Source organism: Pleurodeles waltl, chromosome 2_2 (genome assembly GCF_031143425.1).
Source record: "Pleurodeles waltl isolate 20211129_DDA chromosome 2_2, aPleWal1.hap1.20221129, whole genome shotgun sequence".
Classification (NCBI taxonomy): Eukaryota; Metazoa; Chordata; class Amphibia; order Caudata; family Salamandridae; genus Pleurodeles; species Pleurodeles waltl.
In genome coordinates, this window is record NC_090439.1 from 873,095,601 (window position 1) to 873,118,199 (window position 22,599).

Consider the following 22,599-nt stretch of genomic DNA (forward strand, 5'->3'; position numbering starts at 1 on the left):
ACATAGAAATGTGTTCATCCTTCAGTTTTTGAGATAACAACAGTGTTGCCCTTTGACATCAAGGGCATCACCACTCCTGTTGTAATAAACTATTAGATTGTTTCAGTCAGCAAATGGAAGAGTATGGGTTCCAATGCCCTATACATCTTCCATTAAACTAGTCCCTGGAGCCCTATATGATTTAACAACTTTCATGGCCATATAAATCTCAGTTTGGCACAGAACAGTGCTTAATTTGTGCTGTTGTTTCTGGTGCGCAGCACCAGCACTTATTTTTGAGGGCCAGCACTTATTTTTCTGCCTCAAGCATTTACTGTGAGCAAAAGACACATATGGGAAAGTCGGATGAAGAGAAAAACCGAAAAAGCGTCACAATGGGAGAAAGCAGAAAGCTGCAAGAGTGAGCTGAAGGAGAAGGGGGTGGGTTTAAATGGATTGAAGAGGCCCGAGATGGCTTTAGGAATACGCTGCCTCTGTATTCCGTGTTCTCACATTTAATTGCAGCAGCTGTGTGTTTAAGAGGAGGGCTTTGGGCACCGGCACATTTTTATTTACAAATTAAGCACTGGCACAGAAGTACATGAAATCTACATCTAGTACAGCTGGTCCAGGAATGAAGTTTGTGTATCTGGAGACTCATCCACAGCTCTCTTTAAAGAGTGTTAAATGTCTCTAAAAGGTCCACTGTCTCAAACACCAAGTCCTCCTCTATCCCTGTCCAACTCACACCTTGAGAAATATACTCACCCACTTGCTATGATAGTCAGATTTTATCATGGTGACCTATTTTTAGCGCCTGCTGGCCTAGTCTGGGAAGAGACTACAGCGGACAAAGAACAGGTGTTCTGTTTAAATCTTGTTTTTATCTTGTCTCATTTGTTGTTGTGTGTTCAAACACAGAGGTTGAAATGTCAGCCTAGATCTTCCAACAAATTGCTTATTTTATCATGAAGATCAGTATTTACAAAATTCTCTAACTTTGCAGTCAGAGAAAGAAAAGTATGGTGAACTGTCTGACAATTGTGCTGAGATACAGGCAGTGTCAAATCAAAGACTATAGGATGTCAATTTTTGTTCTAATACACAACATTTAAGTAGCTTTTAAATAAACTATACACATGTTTGAAAATATACTTCAGTATTTAGGAAAACACTTTGTAAATTCTGAAGTCTGGTGGAAACAAAGATTTTAATAGGACAAACAAACCAGACAAACCAGAAATCTTTACTTGGTGATTGTGCATAATATGAATATTTGTTGAACCCATATTTCCACACATTATCGCTTGTACTCTATACAGTTTTATCAGTAAAACTGCATGTCAGTTGGAAGGTTTGTGGCCATTTCAATGAAAATGTGCTGTCTGTAAATGACAGTGCACTACACTGCACAGCCCCATCGTGCATGTCACTGCCCCAGTTAGGAGCAGTGATATGCGTGATGGGTGCTGCTGCACCCGCCGTACTGCGGTATTGATGACAGCTCCATGTGGAACCAACGGCAATTTCCTGGCCCACCAGCATTCTGCCCAGTGGAATGTATATTATAGGGCCGGCAGGGTCTTCTACGGGCTGGCGGTCTGTGTTTAGACCGCCAGCATGAACACGGCAGGGAATCCCGCTGTGTTCATAATGACCCCCATAGTCCTTGTCTGAAAATATATGGCTCTACATATATCGACATGCCTCAAATCTGATAGTGACTCCTAGAACTCCCCTGAAGACAGTTTCAATGAGCCTCCTCCCCTTCCTGGCTTGTCCAATTCCCTATGCATCACCTGGTTAAAGTTGCAAGACAGAATCAGGGGACCTTCAGCTATGATACAATCAGGGGACCTTCAGCAAATACAACCTTACACATCATCTTTATTTAACAAACAGCCTGGCCCTGGTTGAGAGCATATCACCCCTTTCACTCCCATATTAGAACCACCTCTGTGCTAACCTTGTCCATGACCAACACATATCTTCTATACCTGTTAATAAGGAATTCCAAGATTGTAACCTGAAAGGAACAGCACTGTTAGGTCTCGCATGTTAGGGTCTGTAGAGAAGTAAACCTGGACTTATTTTTCTCGGGTTCCCTTTTCTTCAAGTGTGTTTCCTGGAGAATCTCTATCTCTGCTTCCTGAGAAGATAGGTAGGCTGGATGGTTAAACACCTTTATGTTGAATGTGAGAAAACTGAACATCCCTTCGTGGTGCACACTCTTTCTTACAGATTCACACTGCTTAAACTTCGGACTAACAGGTGCCTGCTATAGATGACCCCTTTCATTTCACGTAGTCCACAATAGGAAATGTAAAATACCTAGAAAGAGGAAAAATAGAATTAAAAAGGACATTAACTAGCTCTATATCAAGTGCTTGATGTCAACAGGCCATTAGCGGCAAACTCTGTTCTCAAGTCTCCTAACATCTGCTCCCAAAAATGATGACACAGTATCTGCATAGTGATTAGAAAACAAGGTACTCTAATTTCAGCATACCCTCCCGTAATCGCAGTGGGCTCAGTGAATCTGTAAGGAGAATCAGATCTCATGTGATTGCACTTTGGCAGGGCCGCAGCCAAATCTGTAGGCTTCATCACAACTTGACACTACCACATAGGTCTTCCCATCTTTTTTCTCCAGAGAGCACCCTTTAATTGCACCACTGGTGTCATTGTTAATTGTAGGTCTTTCTGTTCATCGGTGGAGCTAGAGACTTCAGGTTCTCTTTACTTGTTATAACATGAACATTTCTTTCTCCCACTTGAAATGGAGAACCACATGGAGACATCCAGCAATATCTCAGATCCTTTCTAGCAAGAGTCTCTGTCACAAGTTGCAACAGTCTTCTCTTGTCAAGGGCAAATTGAGCCAAATCTCAAAGCAGGATTGTCCTGCCCCCTTGAGTTTCCTAACTTCACATACCATAGCTTTCGTCTGTGGCTATGATGTTAACTTAGCAACAAGATCCCTGTGGCATTTGTCACTTCCAAACCTCCTTAGGCCCAGCACGTGCACCCTTTTTACCCAACCTATTTTCTTTTCTTGAGTTCCAGAAATTGCCCAAGCGTCAACTGGATTTATAAAAAAATGTAGGGCCCTTAAGCTTTTTTTTTGTGAGATTCTGGATTCTACTTGTAAGGCTTTTTTAAAGTGGTTTCACCCACATTTGCTTCAAGCACAAGGGAACACAACATTTTGCCATTGACAAAAATATTTGCTATGATGTTTGATAGTGGTCAGCAGATTGTTAACCGATTTATTGGGACATGGATATTCAGGACTGGGCTGGGCAGACTCAGGAGCATTTATTATCTCCTCTATATCCTCAAATGATACTGGAAGCATCCCTATATTGTACAAGCAATCAAATTATGACATTTTGAGACTTGTTACAGTACACAATACACATATTCCACCATTAAGAGGCCACGTGGGCTGCTTTAAATTGGAAATGCTGTGCACAAATTCAAAAGCAGGTGAAATGGGAATTTGAACAATCTCTTACTTCTCATATTACCAGACACTATTTTGGTACAAGGCACACTATGCAAAAAATTAAATTACACGTTTTTGGAGTGATTGCTGTAAATAATTTGGGAAATGGAATGAACAGAATTCTTTGTAGAAAAGAAGTAATGTGGGTTGCGAAACTAATTATGAATAAATACTAGGATTGACGAGGGCCATTTCTCTAATACTACAACTAACCGCAACAATCAACGTTGATATCCTGTTTGGGGTTTATGCATACACACAAATACTCTTTAGTTAAATTTATATGTGGGTGGGTATACCTGCACTGAAGATGGCAAATGTTTTCAGCAGTATAAGCAAAGATGTATCACTGTTTGAGAACAGCTTTAAATGACTGCGAGAAAAGATTGCAGCATACATTGTAAACTTTATAATACACAACTGTTATGGTTCTTTATGGTAATGAGTGTTTATACATTATATTATAGATGTTCTGTCCTGATGAAGGACAGAGTCACTCAAAAAGAAAAAAGATTTCCAAATACAATTATTTAGATATTATGGAAGAGACGAGGCTTTCAGATGCTTCTGTGTTTAGCATTCTGGGATGGGGTGGGATTAAACATCAGTGTTGTTAAAATTTTAATTCACAGACTAGGGATAAAATAGCTGTTTTTCATAATTGCACCAAGAACTTAGGAACTTTTTGTTAAAATGATTAAAAATTGGATATGCGTGGAATTAAGTTTATTTGATTATAATTTGCAGTTTCCAAAACGGTGGAAAATAATTTGACGTACCACTGGTACTTCATGTGTCCCCATAACACATTTCAATCATCAAATCATAAATCACGCAACCTTGTAGTTGTACTTTGTGAACCATAACAGTAAGTAAAATGATTACCATAGCAAATACTGTACTCTTAGGCCTTATTCTCCTTTAGCCATAAGTACTGGTTTTCCTGGGATGGTGCTGGTGGTGCTAGAACAGGTCTTCTGGATCCTTAGGAGGTCTTAAACTAACCAGTCACAATATTAACATTGCAAACACTCCCCCAGCCAAACACCACATTCCTCCTCCAAATGTCACACTACCTATTGGCACTCATTCCATCCAATTACTATCCAAGCACTCATTCATCATCAAAACACTGATTTCATTCACATCCATCATCAACATCAACTCATCCTTTTCAACAGGCACCTTGTAGCCATCCCTGAAAATGGACCAAATATCCCTTTGTCAAGAAAGGAAAGCTTGACCCAGATGAGCTCTCAAATGACTACCTTGTCATGACCTCCCTTTACCTGGGAATGTCCAAGAGAATGTTTCATATCCAAACTTGCATAAGTAGATAACCATATGACCGACATGCATGAATGGATGGATGACTTCTGGTCATCTTTAACTAAGAAGTATGTCTATAATCACTTACATCAGATTGTAACTTGTATGTAACTACAATCAAATAAGTATGGCAAGAAGACTGATGTCACAGATAGATTGATGCACAGCATGTGCACCTTCGGTCCAATGCATGTTTGGGTGCCTTCTGTCAAACGCATCAGACAGAAGGCAGCCAAAACAAGAAGTGGTTTGACGAACATTTTTAGCTGTATGTGCTTCAGTCTTTTAAATGCTTAAAAGAGTTTCTTAGAGAATGAAAGTCTGAGACCTAGCAGTTAAAAAAAACACTGAAATTCACCAGTTATAGTTATTTCTAGTAACTATAATTTATCCCTAAGGTAACTATAATTCGCTCCCCCACTATGCACAGTCTTGTCATTAAGTTTGTCATTTCAAATGTTGCAGTGATGTTATGAATAATGTCATAGAATATGTCATGAGTGATGCAATATGTGAGGATTTTAGCAATAACTGGTGGATTTCAGGGTTTTAAAACATTACATTGGCACTGAAATTTTCACCTAACTATAATGTCACTTTAACCTTTGGTTCTGCCATACATTTCTAGTTTTTTTTACATAAAGTAGTATTTTATTACCATACGTAAAGCCAACCCCCCCGCTGCACCCAGCCGTCAACCACCCCCCGGACATGAGTGGCATCGGGTTGGCTGCAGAGCCAGCATCCAACCCCTGCGTCCAACACCTCGCAGACATCCAATCCCCTGTCAGGGAGCACAGGTGTTCCCCCCAATCATATGGGGCCCCTGATTTCCATCCTCTGGGCAATTTTGTTCAATTAAGGGGAGAGAGCATGCACCCCCCTCCCCAAGCCGCTATTGGCCCCAGGGACCATCCACGGGGCCTTTTGTTAAAAAAAGGGGCAAAGAGGTGCACAGCTTCCCTCCCCCAGCCTCTATAGGCCCCGGAGACCCCATCCCCCTGGTCTTTTTTTTATAAAGCCAAGCTACTATTGACCCTGGCACCCCATCCCCAGAGGAATAGAGTAGTTATAGGGATTGGGGGGGAACGTAGCCAGTCATCTGCCTTGTTGTAATGGTGTATGATATCTATATGTATGTATATACACACACATTCACACACACATACACATGCACACAAACACACATACACACAGAGCTGAGTGGCTGAGTGGTGTATTGTGATTGGTCTGTTATATATCTCACAGCACCCTGAGATGGCAATATACACCCATATTACCAGTTTGTATTTTTTATATTACATTTGTTTGGAGTAGGTATCTTGAAAAAGCTGTTTTTATTCAAATTGCAGCTAACAATGGGCTGGGTCGCAGACAGTAGGTTCAGTTCTCTTCTGATCTTCCTCGGGCTGAGGAGTGTTCTTAATTTGGTGTCTGGTGATGCTACATTTATGTCTGGCATGGGCTAGTGAGTGGGAATAACTCTTGGGCATGCCCTAACCAATTGGGTAAAAGATCCCGGGGCTAACCGTACCCACTTTAGCGATTTTCAAGAAGGCGAAAGTCTTTGGCCACACTAAACTTGCATTTGCGATCTCCAAAAAGAGATCACAGCCATCAGCATCACATGTCATAATCTGAAAAAAAGATTTGACGAGCGCTCCTTGAAGCCACAACAAACACTATGGACATGCTTAAGGCCAAATAAGAAGATCAGGAAAACAGAACAAGTATATGTATGTGGGGGAAGGCTCTCCAATTAATGCAAAATGCAGGAATATATAGATCTACATCCAAAATATGATCCACTCTATTTTATATGACCTCAGTGGAGCTCCCATTTGGCTTGACAGCACCCAGAGTGCAGCAGAAGGGAGTGATTGTCAGAACAGCCCCCTGGACATCCTGACAAGAGTTGACTACATTGATGAAAATGAAGAACTTTTGGTGAAAATGTAAACTAAGTATAAAAATTGTGCAATCAAAATCAATTTGTTCAAATATCTGCCCCTGTAACACTGAAAAAGAGACTTGACCCTATCAATTAACATTTCAATGATCCTCTAAGAAGACAGAATATCTCCTATCACTTAGGCCCTGCTTACGTTTTATCTTTATGTGGGATGGGAGTAAAAGAGTAGTCCATAACTTGACGTATGCAAGAGAAATTCTGGAACCTGAGGACAGCGAATAAGGAGACAGAGATCCCAATTCGCAATTTGCATTCAGGGCGAAAAGACAAATCAGGAATAAATTGCAATGCCCTCAACAGAGAAGACAACCCTCAGGCATAGATGTAAAAAAAAACTGTCATGGCAATGGTCCAGCCAGATGAAGGAAATCAGTAATGCAGAGGACTCAGGAGGAGAAGCTCCAGAAGACCAAACTTGCTCTGTAACTCTACAAGGGTACATGGGGTGCAATTTGTCGAGGCAGCATTGGGTTAGAGCTGGTAGTGCTTCTGGACTCATTCGGTAAATGTAGGTGCCTGCTTCTCTAAAGGGAGAGAGAAGGGGGTGGCTTCCTAAATGTTTGAGGTTTAAGGTATTTAGTTCTAAGGGGGAGGTTTTTTGTTGGGGGGGACTCACAGCATGAATGTATTTGAGCACGTACCTACACTGACAAAATACATGAGGGACGACCAGGATAGAACTCCTGTCATGGTTGGCGGACCGAAAGCTGAAAATAGTTAGCTTAAATTTTAGGGGACTTATAAGAACTTAGATTATTATTTAGGGTGAGGGGACTGCCCACTTTAAGGAATAATCACAACCCTTGACATGGTGAACCTTCCAAGTCACTAAATTAACCTGACCTCAACCCCTGGTAGTTATGGCATAAAACAGACAGGGTTAACTTAAGGCAACATTTAAAGTATTTAAGCAGTACCAAAATAGTAATAAAGTCAAAATGCAAAAAAATAAAAAATCCCAAATCAAATTTGACAAAACTCCAGTAAGGGGAACTGAAAATAAGATATAGTTTTAAGGAGAAATAGTCTCAAAACAGCACAAATGATAGCCAGTGGTCGCTGAAGACCATGACCGAGGCCCAATTTGAGGCTGGCCAAGCACTGGTAGGATACACCAACCAGGTTCATCTAGTTCAAAGATTTTACTTTCTGCCTTAGGGTCTGATATAGAGTGCAGAAGATGAGCTTTACTCTGTCAGTGCAATGGAGTAAAATAACCCGTCACCTTCACAGAGTACTCGTCCTCCACATTTAGAGATGTCCACTTGCCCTGCAGACATCTCTTAACATTGGCAGGAATGGTCATCAGGGCAGTTCCTGTCAGTATGGTAAAAGATTGACGGACACCTTGGTCAATCATGATGGCCGCCTGTCAAACTTTTAACTTGCTTTTGATCTTTTCAAAAGCAAAATCCCAAAAAGGGATTCTGGTTTAGAAATGACAAAAAATGAATTACCCCTCATCATGGTACTTGTCCCCCATGGTTTGGACGTAAATGAAACGTGTTTACTGTCCCTTACCTTTAGGTTTTTCACAGCATTAAGGGAGAGTGAAATCTGACCATTTGACCAACACTCTAAATTGGGTGGGCCGTCAAATGGCCAAACCTCTGAGGGCCCTCGGAAGAGTATGCCAGCAAATGAACAGAAATGGGTTCTATAGCTGGCTTACTTAAGGCCCGCTTGCCTGTAAATCAGACGGGTCAACTGACGGCTTGGTGGAGAGGGCCCTCCATCACAGTTGCCTTACTTTTTTAAGTCCCACACCACCACAGAAATAAACTTCCAAAGCCCCGAGAGTCTCAGAAAAGGCACTTAGATACTCACAGGGTGTCAGGCAGAGGCCAAAAGCAGAGTCAAGCACAGGCCCAGTTGCTACAGGTTTGGCTAAGTACTTCCAGGAAAAGGCCTTTTGCTGATTCTTGTCTCCATGTAGCCACACAAGAAGCCATTCAACTGACCCTTGGAGTCCAATTCTATGTCCTGGGTACGAGAGAGCAGGTCTAGTCCTTCAGGGCTCCTCTCAGGCCATGGACACCATGTCCAGACCCCTGCCCCCACCACGTATACAACAAAGCCGACTCCACCATCGCCCCCCCAACTACGGAAGGTCATCAACATCTCCTTCGAAACAGCGTCATTCCCTGAAAAATGGAAACACGCCGAAATCCGCGCCCTCCTCAAGAAGCCCAAAGCAGACCCCAACGACCTCAAGAACTTCCGACCCATCTCCCTGCTCCCTTTCCCAGCAAAGGTGATTGAAAAAATCGTCAACACACAACTAACCAGCCACCTCGAAGACAACAACATCCTAGACCCCTCCCAGTCCGGCTTCAGACGAAACCACAGCACAGAAACAGCCCTCCTCGCCGCCACAGACGACATCAGACGCCAAATGGACAACGGCGAAACATCAGCCCTCATCCTCCTGGACCTATCTGCCGCCTTCGACACAGTCTGCCACCGCACCCTGAAATCACGCCTCCACGAAACCGGAATTCAAGAAAAAGCCCTCGACTGGATCATCTAATTCCTCTCCGGCAGAACCCAGTGAGTCCGCCTCCCCCCCTTCCGCTCCGAAGCCACCGACATCATCTGCGGCGTCCCCCAAGGCTCATCCCTCAGCCCGACGCTGTTCAACATCTACATGGCCCCCCTCGCACAAGTGGCCCGACAACACAACCTCAACATTCTCACCTACGCCGACGACACCCAGCTCATCCTCTCACTCACCAAAGACCCGCGCACCGCCAAAACCAACCTCCAAGAGGGAATTAAATCCATCGCCGAATGGATGAGAAACAGCCGTCTGAAACTGAACTCGGACAAGACGGAGGTCCTCATCCTCGGACCCACCCCCTCCGCCTGGGACGACTCCTGGTGGCCCACCACACTAGGACCCCCATCGACACTGTCCGACCACGCTTGCAACCTGGGCTTCATCCTCGACTCCTCCCTCACCTTGTCTAAACAGGTCAACGCAGTTTCCTCCTCCTGCTACAACACACTCCGTATGCTCCGCAGAATCTACAAGTGGATCCCGACAGAAACAAGAAGAACAGTGACACAGGCCCTCGTCTACAGCAGGCTGGACTACGGCAACGCACTCTACCCAGGCATCCCAGCAAAAGACCTACTACGCCTCCAACGCATCCAAAACACCTTCGCCCGGCTGATCCTCGATGTACCCCGCCACAGCCACATCTCCCACCACCTGAGAACCTTCACTGGCTCCCCGTGGACAAAAGGATCACTTTCAAGCTTCTTACCCACGCTCACAAAGCGCTCCACGACACCGGACCAGCCTACCTAAACAACAGACTCAGCTTCTACACCCCCACCCGTCAGCTCCGCTCCACTAACCTCGCCCTCACCGTCGTCCCCCGCATCCGAAGAAAGACCTCCAGCGGCAGATCCTTCTCATACCTCGCCGCCAAAACCTGGAACACCCTCCCCACCAAACTGCGACAGACCCAAGACCTACTCACCTTCAGAAGACTCCTCAAGACCTGGCTCTTCGACCAGTAACAACAGCCCCCCCCCCCAGTGCATTGAAACCCTCACGGGTACGTAGTGCGCTTAATAAATCCAATGATTGATTGATTGATTTTCTGATCTTCTGCAGGTCTAGAAAGTGTTCAGGAGTGGGTGCGCCTGGGTGTGTCTCATTTATGCCTGACACTAGCTATTGGTGGGGGTAACTCCTGACCCCTCTCTAACCAATGCGGTAAAGGTTCACAGGCCCTGACCTACCTACGTTTGCAGTAGTTCCTGTTAACCTTACTGCAAACAGGCCCAAAAACAATATGTCAGGGCATTTTCAAGATGGTGAACATCTTCAGCCACACTAAACTTGGGATCTGAGGGCTGTGGGTGTGTGTGGGGAATATGCTGTGGTTATCCTAATGCCCACCCACATCTAACACTAAAATCCAGTTTGACACAGGCACTGCACCCACAATAAACCCAGAGACAGAATTCTGGCAGGGCAAAAGCAGCGTCCTTCAGCCACCAGTCAGGGATCCACAGTAACTGTCTTGGCATCCTGTTCTCTCTCTTTCAAGTGCTCTACCAGTGTTACGTGTGGGTCAACAAGATTTGTGTGGCCCTGCGTATGTAAGAATATAGGGGACTACAGAAACATCCCATATCAACAGAATGGGGTGCGTTGCTGGAGCTCCTTCGACAACTTGGTTCAAATGACACGCAGGAAGCTGCAGATGTCAGTATGATATGCTGAACTGTGAGTTCCTTGTTTACACAACTCGAGAACCCCATCCCAACATATCATAATTATGCCTATTCACAATACTGGAGGGCAGAACTAGATTGCCGGCCCCCCCTGACTTCCCAAACAGTACTGCATATACTGAAGCAGACCTATGAGGAGCAGAGAGCAGGTTAAAGCTTGTTTGGAGGGTGGGGGGAATGGGTTGACTACTTTGTTCTCAGCTGGCTGCAGGCACTGTGAGAAGCCCATGTGTCAGGAATTAGAGCACACCTAGATGGCAAGGAGAGTTCTAGCTGACATACACTCCACTCTACACCACATTGGGGTTGATCAACTAGTTGTCAAGCGTGGCCTGCAATACCACTGTGACAACATGACAGGGCCCACTTGCAGCTAATTATTTACTACTAGACTTGATAACTCTCGATTTGGCTTCATCCTGGTAAGACATGCAACAAATGTTGTGACAATGGAATTGTATTAATCACTGCCGTCTCTAATTACTTTATGTTCTCAACCATGCATGGGGATCCTACACTGTCATCTAGTGATCTCCGCTAGTTTAACTGATATAAAGTATCTAATGCCATTCGAGCCATTAAGCTGAGACAAGGCTGTATTAACTGTTTTTAAAAAATGCCAATAAATAGTGTTTTAAAAAAAAGTCAAGCAGCATTTGACACTGTGCTGTCAAAGGGAGGCCCACAGCCCCATTCTGCATAGTCTATGAAGTTCAAAGGAGTCATTCTGCCAATTTGGGTCACACTATTGTTTGTTCCTGTGAAGAATTTCATACCTTTTTCACTCCTATTTAAGGCTCTGTATAGGCTGACAGCTGGCAGAGACTTATGCTAAATTAGTCTCTGACAATTCAGGCTAGTAAAAGGTAATTTTCTAAACGTTTGTGATTTAAAATTTATTAGAAATTCAGCTTCATCATTGAATCTGAGCAAGCAGCAGGCCAGTCAACCATAGGGTTTCTGGTTGGGGTGTGGAAATTGATGCAGCTGTTGAACTTAGAGGGACAGGCTTTGCGTGTGTGGGTGAGGAGCTTAAGGCGCGTTTGTAGGTGGAGAGCCAGTGAAGCTCTTTGGGATGTTAGGTGATGTGTGTGTGGGTAGGAAGCATGAGTTTGAGTCTGGCCTGTGCATTTTGTATGACCTGGAGTCTTCTGGTCAATTGGATGGTGATGCCGACATTAGGAGCCTTACTGAAATCCAATTTCCTGGTGATGAGGGCTTGGGTGACGGTCCTGAATGTGTGAAGCCATTTGAAGATTTTTCTGAAGCTATTTAGGGTGCAGAAATAGGATGAAGTGACCACGTTGACTTGGCTAGTCATTGAGAGTTGGTTGTCCACTACTATGCCCAAGTTCTTAGCTTGATTGACTGGGTAGGTTGCTGGCCACCAGGTATTGTTCCATAGGAAAGTGGTGTTAGCTAAGAGTACCACTTCTGTAGTGTCTGTTGTGAGTTTCAGCTACAGTCCAGAAGAGGCATTTAACTACCAGGCCCTGGATGCACTTTTTACACCACATACTAGGGACATACAGGCATGTTAAAAGTGCCAATCAGAAATAAGCCAATGTAGCCTTGGTTACAGGGTAAGCACAGAAACTCTAATACTGGTTATCAAGGGTCAAGTTCACAGAGTGGGGTATTTCCTACAGGCCTCAATGCTTCAACAACATTTCTTGCTGTCTTAAACTTCCTAAAGGAATTAGGTGGAGACACATGTCTCCTGCAATGGACACACTTAGTGCAGCAAGACTTTTAAAGGCTCCTCTCAAGGTGGTTTCTAATACAACACTTCTCATCCAGCCCAGCCAAAAAGGCAGCCATCCTTCTTTCAGCTAGATTTAAGGGACAGGTCTGAAGAGTAGTGGCAGATCAGTAATTTCAAAGGTATTTACATTTGCAGAAGTGGTGCTCAACTTTGACGGTAATTGAAATGCAGTAAAGGATAATATCTTCAATAGATCTGCTTAGACAGAGGGTGGATTTGGAGGTATAACTCAGGACTTCAAATACTAGCTAACATTTAAAGCCCTGCATGACCTTTGGAGACTCTAGCATCAAAAGGAGATAGATCACAGTTTTCATTCATTTTCTTTTTTATAACACTTTTATTGATTTTTCAGTGTAAACCAATGTGCAGCACTTGCATACAGTACAGTTATGACCATTGCCCAGCATTACCAATGAGTGTCACACCTGCTAGCAGTCACTCAGCAGTCCAGAACCAAGCCTTTGATGTATTCCAACCAAATTCCTCACACCTTGTGACATTTCTGGGGGGGCAGCTTTTGACTTGTAAACATAGTCCTCCTCATTGTCACAACAGTCCTTACAATGCAGTCCATTCCCCCATTGGAGGTACCCTGTCAAGTCGTCAGTGGTCTGCAATGTCCCTTTTTTGTGTGATTAGTAATCCCATTTCATCCAGACGTCTTGTACTGTTCCGGCCACCACACTCATTCATCAAGCCCAGGAGTGTCACCTCAGAATCAGGTCCGATGGGCCTGCCTACAATCTAAGTCAATATATTATGTATCTGAGACCAGTATTGTTGTATGACAGGGCACTCCCAGACTGTGTGAAAGAAGGTGCCTAGCTCCACCTTGCACCTAAAAGCAATGGGGATCTATCCCTCCACTCATCCTGTTAAGTATGGTAGGGTTGTAGTACATTCAAAGTAATTATTTCAGTTGGATGAATCTCAACCGTATATGTACGCAGCAAGGAGTCTGTGTTCAGCTTTACCTCATTCCAATCTGTATCTTCTAAGGGCTCTAAGGGACCTATGTCTTGCTCCCATCTTTCGCGTAAATGTTTTAGGGGGTCCGGGGTGTTGGCCACTAGAAACCGGTATAGTTTGGGGGGTTCTGCAGTTAGGACACCCTCCCATCTAATCCATCACCATGCTTGGTGCCAACAGATCATTGTTGTCTTTGTGACGGGGGAAATCTGGGTATTTATTTGGGCGTTCTTTCTAACAGCTTCTATTCCAGGTTGAGAGTAGATTATTGCAACAAGCTACAGACTCTGCTATAAATCCAATCCGATTATGAGCTGATATCTGTTCCATTATCAACTCCCACACTGGGTCACGGCACACCTAGCTGGTGATTAAATGAGAGCATGCAATAGAATTGGGAAGGACTTGAGAGCTGGGCTGCAGGGAGAACTATCCCTTTTGGAACAAGATCATGAATTCAGACAATCGTCAAAACTATAAAACTCCAAACTATGGCAGTAAGTCTTCTCTCTTAGAGTGCAAGTATGGGGAAAGGAAATCACATGCTGCTGAGAGTCAAAAAAATATATAATGAGCCTGGCAATAAATATGCACAACTAATAACTAATACTACAAAAGTTAAAATGGAACAGAAGAGAGTCAAATCACTAAAAGTCATAAAATTGTGGAGACCTTAGTAAATAATATCAGGAGCTTATCCAGTGGCGACCATGCGTAAAAGGAAGCCACAGCACGCTAGTTACAAATGTAGGAGGAAGCCACAGCACTCTATCTACAATCGGCCCAACCAGCTTGGATTCCACATTTACGGTAGAAAATGCTTGAGGAGCCTATTACACTAGAATAAGTTATGAAGTGCATTTCTGTACTTGAGCTCAGCCCGAACCCTGCACTCTGAACCTTTTTGCATGCCCCAAAAACAGAAGAATACAATATAAGATGACACTACTGGGGTTGCTGCTTACAAAGAGGAGAGTGGCCATAAAATATTTATCCCCAGTGGGGCCCGTGCTAAGACAATGGATGGGAGATATATTTAAGAATGGGCCCTAGCAGAGGAAATGCCTATGCGGAAGGTAAGGACGGGTGAAAAGGTAAATGAGGGCTGCCAGGTTTTGGCTGTGATGCTGCAAGATCTAACACAAGCTGATGAGGATTGGGACACACGGGCTACACATTCAGGACGGGCCGCAGAACACACAGTAGGAAACTCATCCTAACACCAAGGTGAGCCCAGAGGGGTGGGGTGGAGGCTTCAACTGGGTGGGGGTTGGCCCTGCTTCTGTCACTCCTCTGCGTGGGAAGTGATGTCCACAATGCCAACAACTTGTACTGTATTGCTTAGGAGGTTTCCCTTGCCAAATGTGCAAAGTTGATCAGTTGTTGCAACCTGAAATTACAAATAAAGATGTTAAAAAAAAAATAATAATAAAGGGAATTTCTAGGTTGAAAACGGGGAAAGCACCAGGTTCCTATGGGCTGACAGCACTCTTTTAGAAAAATGTCTGTGGCGTTCTAGCACCTATACTTACAAGACTATGGGCCAGATGTATCAAAGCTTTTTGCATTCGCAAACTGGTGCGAATGCCCATTTGCGAATGCAAAAAGCCATTTCAGAATGTATCAAAGGCATTCTGAAAGCAATTTTAAGGAATCGCTAAAATAGCGATTCCTTAAAATTGCGACCCTGTTTAGAGAGTCGCAAATTGCGACTCTCTAAATAAGAAATCACAAATAAGGATTCCTTATTTGCGATTTCTAAAGCACATGTAAGAAGCAATTCCTTAATGCAAATTGGGCATTAAAGAATCGCTAGTTACCACCAAGTTGAACTTCGTGGTAACCATGTGCAAATTTTAAAAATGCATTTAAAATGCATTTTTAAAATTTACATGTAAAGCACACATGCCCTTTCGGCATGTGTGCACCTTACATGTTGTAAAAAAATATTTTGTGGTGCAGCAGAGGGGGCCTAAGGCCCCCAGGACCCTGGACTTTGCATTTCCAAAAATTGCGAATTCCAGTTAGGAATTCGCAATTTGGGACATGCAAAATATTCGCAAATATGGACCAACAGGCTCATAGATGCGAATGGGGGCCGGTATCGCAATTTGCGATTCGGTAATAGAATTTGCGATTTTTAAGAAATCGCTATTACCGAATCGCAAATGTGATACATTGCATTTTGAGAATCAGAAATAGCGATTTCTTAAAAATCGCTATTTCCGATTCGCAAAAGGCATTCTTGATACATCTGGCCCTATATAACTACTTTGGAGGCACTGCGATTCTATAGAAATCCATGCTGGATGTCTTCATCCCAGTCCTTCTTAAACTCCGCAAGTACCACTACCATTGCAGTTCCTACAGGCCCATCTCTCTAAAGAATATTGATGCAAAACTCTTTACTGTGTTTCTTGCATGCAGACGAGGCCTGTTCCTGATGGATAATACTAAGATAGTTCTTCACATAGTTGAGAAAGTCAAACACACAGATTATCAAGTACTTTTCCTTGCTCTTAACACGATATAGTCTTTTGATAGGGTTAGTTGGGCCTTTCTCCTGCCAGTATTGCACTCAATAAAGATAGGCGCAAGATTCAGGGCTTGGTTAATGACTATCTACGTCAGTACAAGGGCGCCCATTAGGGTGGATGGACAGACCTTTCATCCAATGGTCATAGAAAGGGGGGCAATTAAGATTGTTCCTTTCCCCATTAATATTTGCAGAAATATCATGTTGGCTAAAATGAGAACATCAAGGGAGTAACTACAGCAGTGCTTAATTTGTGCTTGTTGTTTTCGTTGCTGAGCACCGGCACTTATTTGTGAGGGCCGGCGCTTATTCTTCTGCCTCAAGCATTTGCTGCGAGCAAAAGACACATATGGGAAAGACGGAAGAAGGAAAAACTAAAAAGCGTCATAAAGGGAGAAAGTAGAAAGTTGCAGGATGAGCTGAAGGGACAGGGGTGGTCGTAAATGGATTGAAGAGGCCCGAGATGGCTTCAGGATTACGCTGCCTCCGTATTCAGTGCTGGCAGATTTAATTAAAGCAGCCTCATTTTTACTAGAAGGGCTTTGAGCACCGGCACCTCTTTATTTACAAATTAAGCACTGAACTACAGGCGCGGATGACTACAAATGCATGATGTTTGCAGATGATGTCTTAACTAGCATAGCTGAACCAAAGGAATTAATACCTGTACTCATGGAAGAGTTAAACATATTTGGCTTTGTTGCTGGAAAAAGAAAGAGGCAACAACCCTAATGGCAAAGTCCCTCTCCGCTGGGTAGATAAGGCAGTCACTTATCTCGGGGTGTGGACTGCATTTTCTAACTCACTCACTGAATTTGACTCCTTTATTCTGCAAGTTGAAGGCTGACCTACATAACTGCCATAAAGGAACACTAACACAGCTAGGTAGGACTCCAGCAGTGAAGATATCTGGCCTCCCTAAAACGCTGCTTTTATTTCAAACTGTTACTAACCCACCAGTGCCTGAGATCATTAAATAATTCCAAATTGCTCAGAACAACTTCATTTGAGGTGGTAAAAAGCCCAGAATATGACAACTATGTGTAAGTACCTATTTCTATGGGGGAAAGGCAGTTCCAAATATACTGCACTACTACCAACCATCACAGTTAGGTGGAATGGGGGAACAAAGGGACAAACATTGGTGTTTATCGACCACCCTAGCGCAGACGCCTATTATGGATGACCCCATAGTTGCACAAAAAACATAGGCACTGGGGGCTGTACTTCTCCCCAATTACTTGAGTCAAGCTCAGAACTTCAGTCAAGGTTTGTGAAATCAAAGGCTTAACAGCACCCCCATCTCCCATTACTCCACTATGTGACAACCTGGACTTCACACCAGGGCTTGACAGAAGTCGTTTCAAGCCCTGGGGAGACCATGCATGGCTCCTGGTGGTCTCTTTCTTTAATAAACGCTAGATTGAATTGTTCAAGGAGGTCAAAACGGTACAGACACACAATACGATGCAAAGTGCTAGAGAGAATGAAACATTGTGCAATGTGAACTATACTGATACCTCACTCCTGAGAAGCTCCATGACCAGGATGAATTAAAATCGGATAAGAGCTGAAGGAGTGTGATGTAACTGACATCCTGACACGCCTAACTTGCCACTGCCTGAAAGTACAGATAGTACTGGAACAAAGCTCTAAAAGTCATTGGTAAGATATTTTGTTTTAATTTTCTCAGAGACCCTGTGGTCGCCCTGCTAGGCCTACCACACTCATGAGCTTTCTCTCCGAGACTGGTCAAGGGGAAGCAGCTGGCCTTAGCACTAAGTGCTGCTCTCCCATTGATTTTGACAAAATGGGTTCAGACTGAAACACTGCCTTAGAGGGATTGGATGCATAGAATCTGGGTCTTGTTATCAATTGAAGAGAGTACATGACTGTAGTATAGCAACCTTTGAGGACTACTCGTAAATTCAGGGTCCATGGTAGAATATAATTCTATACTTTGTTCATCTCCTCACCACCGATTGGCAGTAAGCAACAGTATGGGTTAGTTTACAAAAAATAATGAACCTAAAGACAGGAAGAGGAATGAAAAATCAGAGTCACGCGCTCAGCACTTTGTGACCACATCAGGGATATGAAATACTATATAAATGCTGCAAAACAATACAATACACCTCCAGTCAGTAACAGGAGACAAACGTGCGATGTGAAGTCCAGGATGGGGTTCCTATAGGTATACGTCAGCTAGTATCACAGCTTCTACCCAGGAGGCTGCCATGTCTCCTGTAGACCAACCCTAGACAGCCACGAGTATAGACCACAAAACAAGCCGGGGTAAAGAAAGGCCGACTTAACCCATCTTCTCAGCTTGCTTTTGGACACTTCAAACCATATAGGGAGACCTCATGGCAAACAAAAAGAGCATCGCAGAAACCGAAAAAAGCTGGTCATTCCAAGTATATCCCCACCACTCTCAAGACGTTCAACAAATATAGACTAGATTCTAATACAGGAGAGAAGTTCAAGGAAGGGAGAGTGGTTTCCTGTTTAAGGTGAAAAGCAAACCCCTACCTGGTGCCCACATTATACAACTCTGAGTCAAAGGACCAGATCATCTGTGAAGACCTTACAAGAAAGAAAGGGGACACCATGGGTGCAAACGCCTCACCCAAAGACCTGACAGAAGCAATAGTCATTAGGACAAAAATCGTTATGGGTGAGAAACGTAACAGAAGCCTACATCAGAGTTTGCTAAAGCAGCTCCTGCAATGAAGCGAAAGGAAGGTCCTCATGGGGCCAATGGACGAGTCCCCCACTCTCCTCACTGCTACAACTGGCAGCAAGGCAGAAGAGTGATCACCAAACTCCTCAGGTAACAAGGTCACAATGGAAAGACTCACTATGGTACAGCAGCTTGCGGATGCAGCAGGAACAACTCCATCGAGGACCTGAAAGGCATACCAGTCAGACACACATATCTGCACCACCAGGACCAGAAAATCCTGGGTCAGAGAGAATGGAAAACCACAAATAAAGGGTGGGCCATAGGGATACCAGCACTTCTGAACCTCTGAGCCATACTCAGGCCACTGGGAACCGTGACAAAAAAAGGTGGGAAATAATAATAGACCTGAGAGTCTTGAACCGAAACAGAACACTGCATGAGGCTGACAAAAGTACGGAGACAATGGAAAAACTCAGCAGATCCACCCCTCCACCACACACACATACACATTATGTTTTCCCTGAATGTGGGCTGCCAAAACAAAACTAAGTGACATTCCATCCATACTCTGATCCAGAAGGCCATCGATGCGACTACCAAGGTGCATGTCCTGACTGCCCATGGCGATAGGCTTTGGGCACTGTTTAATTCTACATGAGCCCTGATGGAAGGTAAATATGCCAATAGGGCCAAAAGACCTGCTGGCAGTTCTCCCCACTTGGAAGAATGGTGCATATTTCTAAGGAACTAATACCCCTAAGTGAAAAAAAGACCTCCAGGCGCCCACCAATCCATCACATGCCTGTCAGAACGTTCACTGGGACAGGAATAAACAACTGGAAATTCTTGTGATGTTGGTCTTCCAAAGTTCAATACATGACACAAGTATGCAACAAGGTTTAAGCAATCCCATGGACCCACAAAGGGCACAGGCTGGCTACAGCATAATACCATGCACAACACCCAGTACAAAGTACACTTTCTTGCAAATCTACTTGCACAACTTCTTCATCACCACCTGTAGAGTTCCATGCATTAGTTCCTCTGCAGATCAGTACCACTCACTGGTGAGCTCCATACAACACTCCTTGCACATTTGCCAACCTCCTCCATAGAAGGTACATGCACCACTAAATTCCTGCACCACACAATGTAGGAGTTCTGCCTTGTTTTCTGGGGAGTTCCTGCACCCCACCCTACAAAATCCAGAACCCTACCCTTCTAGTTCCACCTGTGCTAGTATTACCAGATACCGAAATGATGACTGTGCCTATTATAATACCACTGTCTCACTCCCTGTCATGCTTCATTTACCAAAGCCTCCAGATCTCCTATGTCATTTCCTGCCGTACCTCACGTGACACCATCTGCAGCCCTTCATTGCAGACTGTCTGTGACTGTCACTGATAGTCCTCTGTCAGGCAAAAACTCAAGGCTGGAGGTGTAGGGCGGAGTCTCCCACAAAGGCATTTATGCCTCAGCCCCAACAAACTTGATCGGTAAACAACTCAGGGACTTCAGAAGGAGGAGTAGGCTTGGAAATTTGAGAACTGTATCTGACCAACAATGGGCAGGGCACACTCTTATGGAAGAACTCTATCAGGGAGGCAGAAATATAAAATGAAATCAACGATGTAGGTAATCATGGTGCTCCCACCAGGTGACGCTGGGAAATCGCCTGAAATCACCTTAAAGCAAAGCCAAGGCAGCACCCTTTTCCCCCGCAGACGTCTCTGTGAAGCTTGATCCAGGATCCATCGGAGGAAACCCTGGGCCCCTACTCAACAGAGCACAATCTGGAACTCGTCTACAAAGCCTCATACATACCCTCTTTTTAAAGCCTTATCCATAACATTTTTAGTCAGCCATGTCAAGATACCCCCAAAAGCCTCATACATAACTACATCCCAGCGCCCCACCCAGATCTCTCTGAAAGTCACACCCAGTACCCCTTGTTAACGCCATAAATTTCTATACAGCCACATTTACAACCTCCCTGCCCGCGCAACTCCCCAAGCAGACCCCAATTTCAAGGTACCACTCAAATCCCCTCTTAAATCCTCATCGAGGCCATCCTATAAACAGCTGTGTCTAAATCATCCCATGGTTAGCAAGTCACTGGGTTCCGAGGCTTTGTTATATGGCTCCAGCAGAACAAACTCACTGCTCTGCCCTCATAATTATATCAGCACTTCTGCTCCACTCACCAGTGTGGAACCTTGATCCACTGTGTGGATCAGTATGACTGGAGGCCACTCCCACCCAAACTCACAGTTGCTGCGTGGGCCACCCAAGGTGTTTTCAAGGAAGGATGTCAGTGTGGCGGACTTCCGCACGCCCAAATGCACTGCTGATCACTTACTGCTTAGAACACTCAGTTCCTAACTTACTGACATCGTAGAATGTGTATGCCACCTAAACTTACAGATATCCAGGTGCTAGCACATACTCAGGAAGACCAAAGCAGGGGGCCCTAGGACCCATATACATTGCACTGGTGAAGGGGTGGTAGGTTGAGAATGTACCACTGTGAACGTTATTGTCAGCAATAGCGTCCAGGTGGTGGGGAAGGGTGAGGAGGGGACGTGGCGGTGGAACATTCCCTGTTAGTTTGTAATGGAGGGAATATGTTTCATTTAGCACAAAAGTGTGGGTTGGAATGATAATGACGGTGCAGGTGCCCTGACATGGATGCATGGACTATACATTCTGGCTTAAAGGTGGCACAACCTTGAATAGAGGACATTCTTGGCAACAACGTTTGGGCTCCCTTCAAATTGATGGCCCACCCTTAACGGAGTGGGCACGCCTGCCAAAATTCTGGTGATCCTTGGCAAAATACTGGTCTATCGACAACATCATATGGAGGTACTTAACTGTGGTATTTCATTCCATAATGGAGGCACTATCACAATGGTTCCGATCCTTGACATGTTGTGGCCATTCATGGCATAATTCTAGCTATCCTTGGTGCTTTGCCTGCAGAAACATCGCTAATATTTGATGAGGATGATAAAATTGCCGTAAGGGCAAAATCTATCCCTTTGGGACAGTAGTAGATATGACTTTTGGTGAACATAGGAAGCTGTTTGAGGACTAAACAGGTTTTGACTAAAACTGGAAATCTGGCATTTCAGGACACAGATATTGTTTCGGGGATGAAGTAGACTGCATTAATTTATCCAGAAATCAACTTCTGTATTTTGCTATTACATTTCTGGATTCTCAGAAACTAATAAGATGTAATTTCCCACAATAATTAAATTTCAGAATTACACTTAAATCTGATTTTTTAGGAATAATTCATGCAGCGTTTATGAGGCTTATTGCTGGTTTCGACTGCTAGGTATGACTATCCTTTCACAACCTGCTCGAACGCATTTTATCATGCATACTGCAACAACCGTCTATGATATCACTAATTCTGTCTGCGCCTAAGCATTTAAGATTGGTTTAACCTTGGAGTTCTGTTATCCTGTAAGTTCTGTGTATTTGAGCAGTAGCAATGCCGTATGGGCCTTCTCATTTGTTTAACACTAATGTCCATGGCAGGCAACTATGAAATGTGTATAAAGTTTGATTTTTGCTGTCTGCCTTTTCC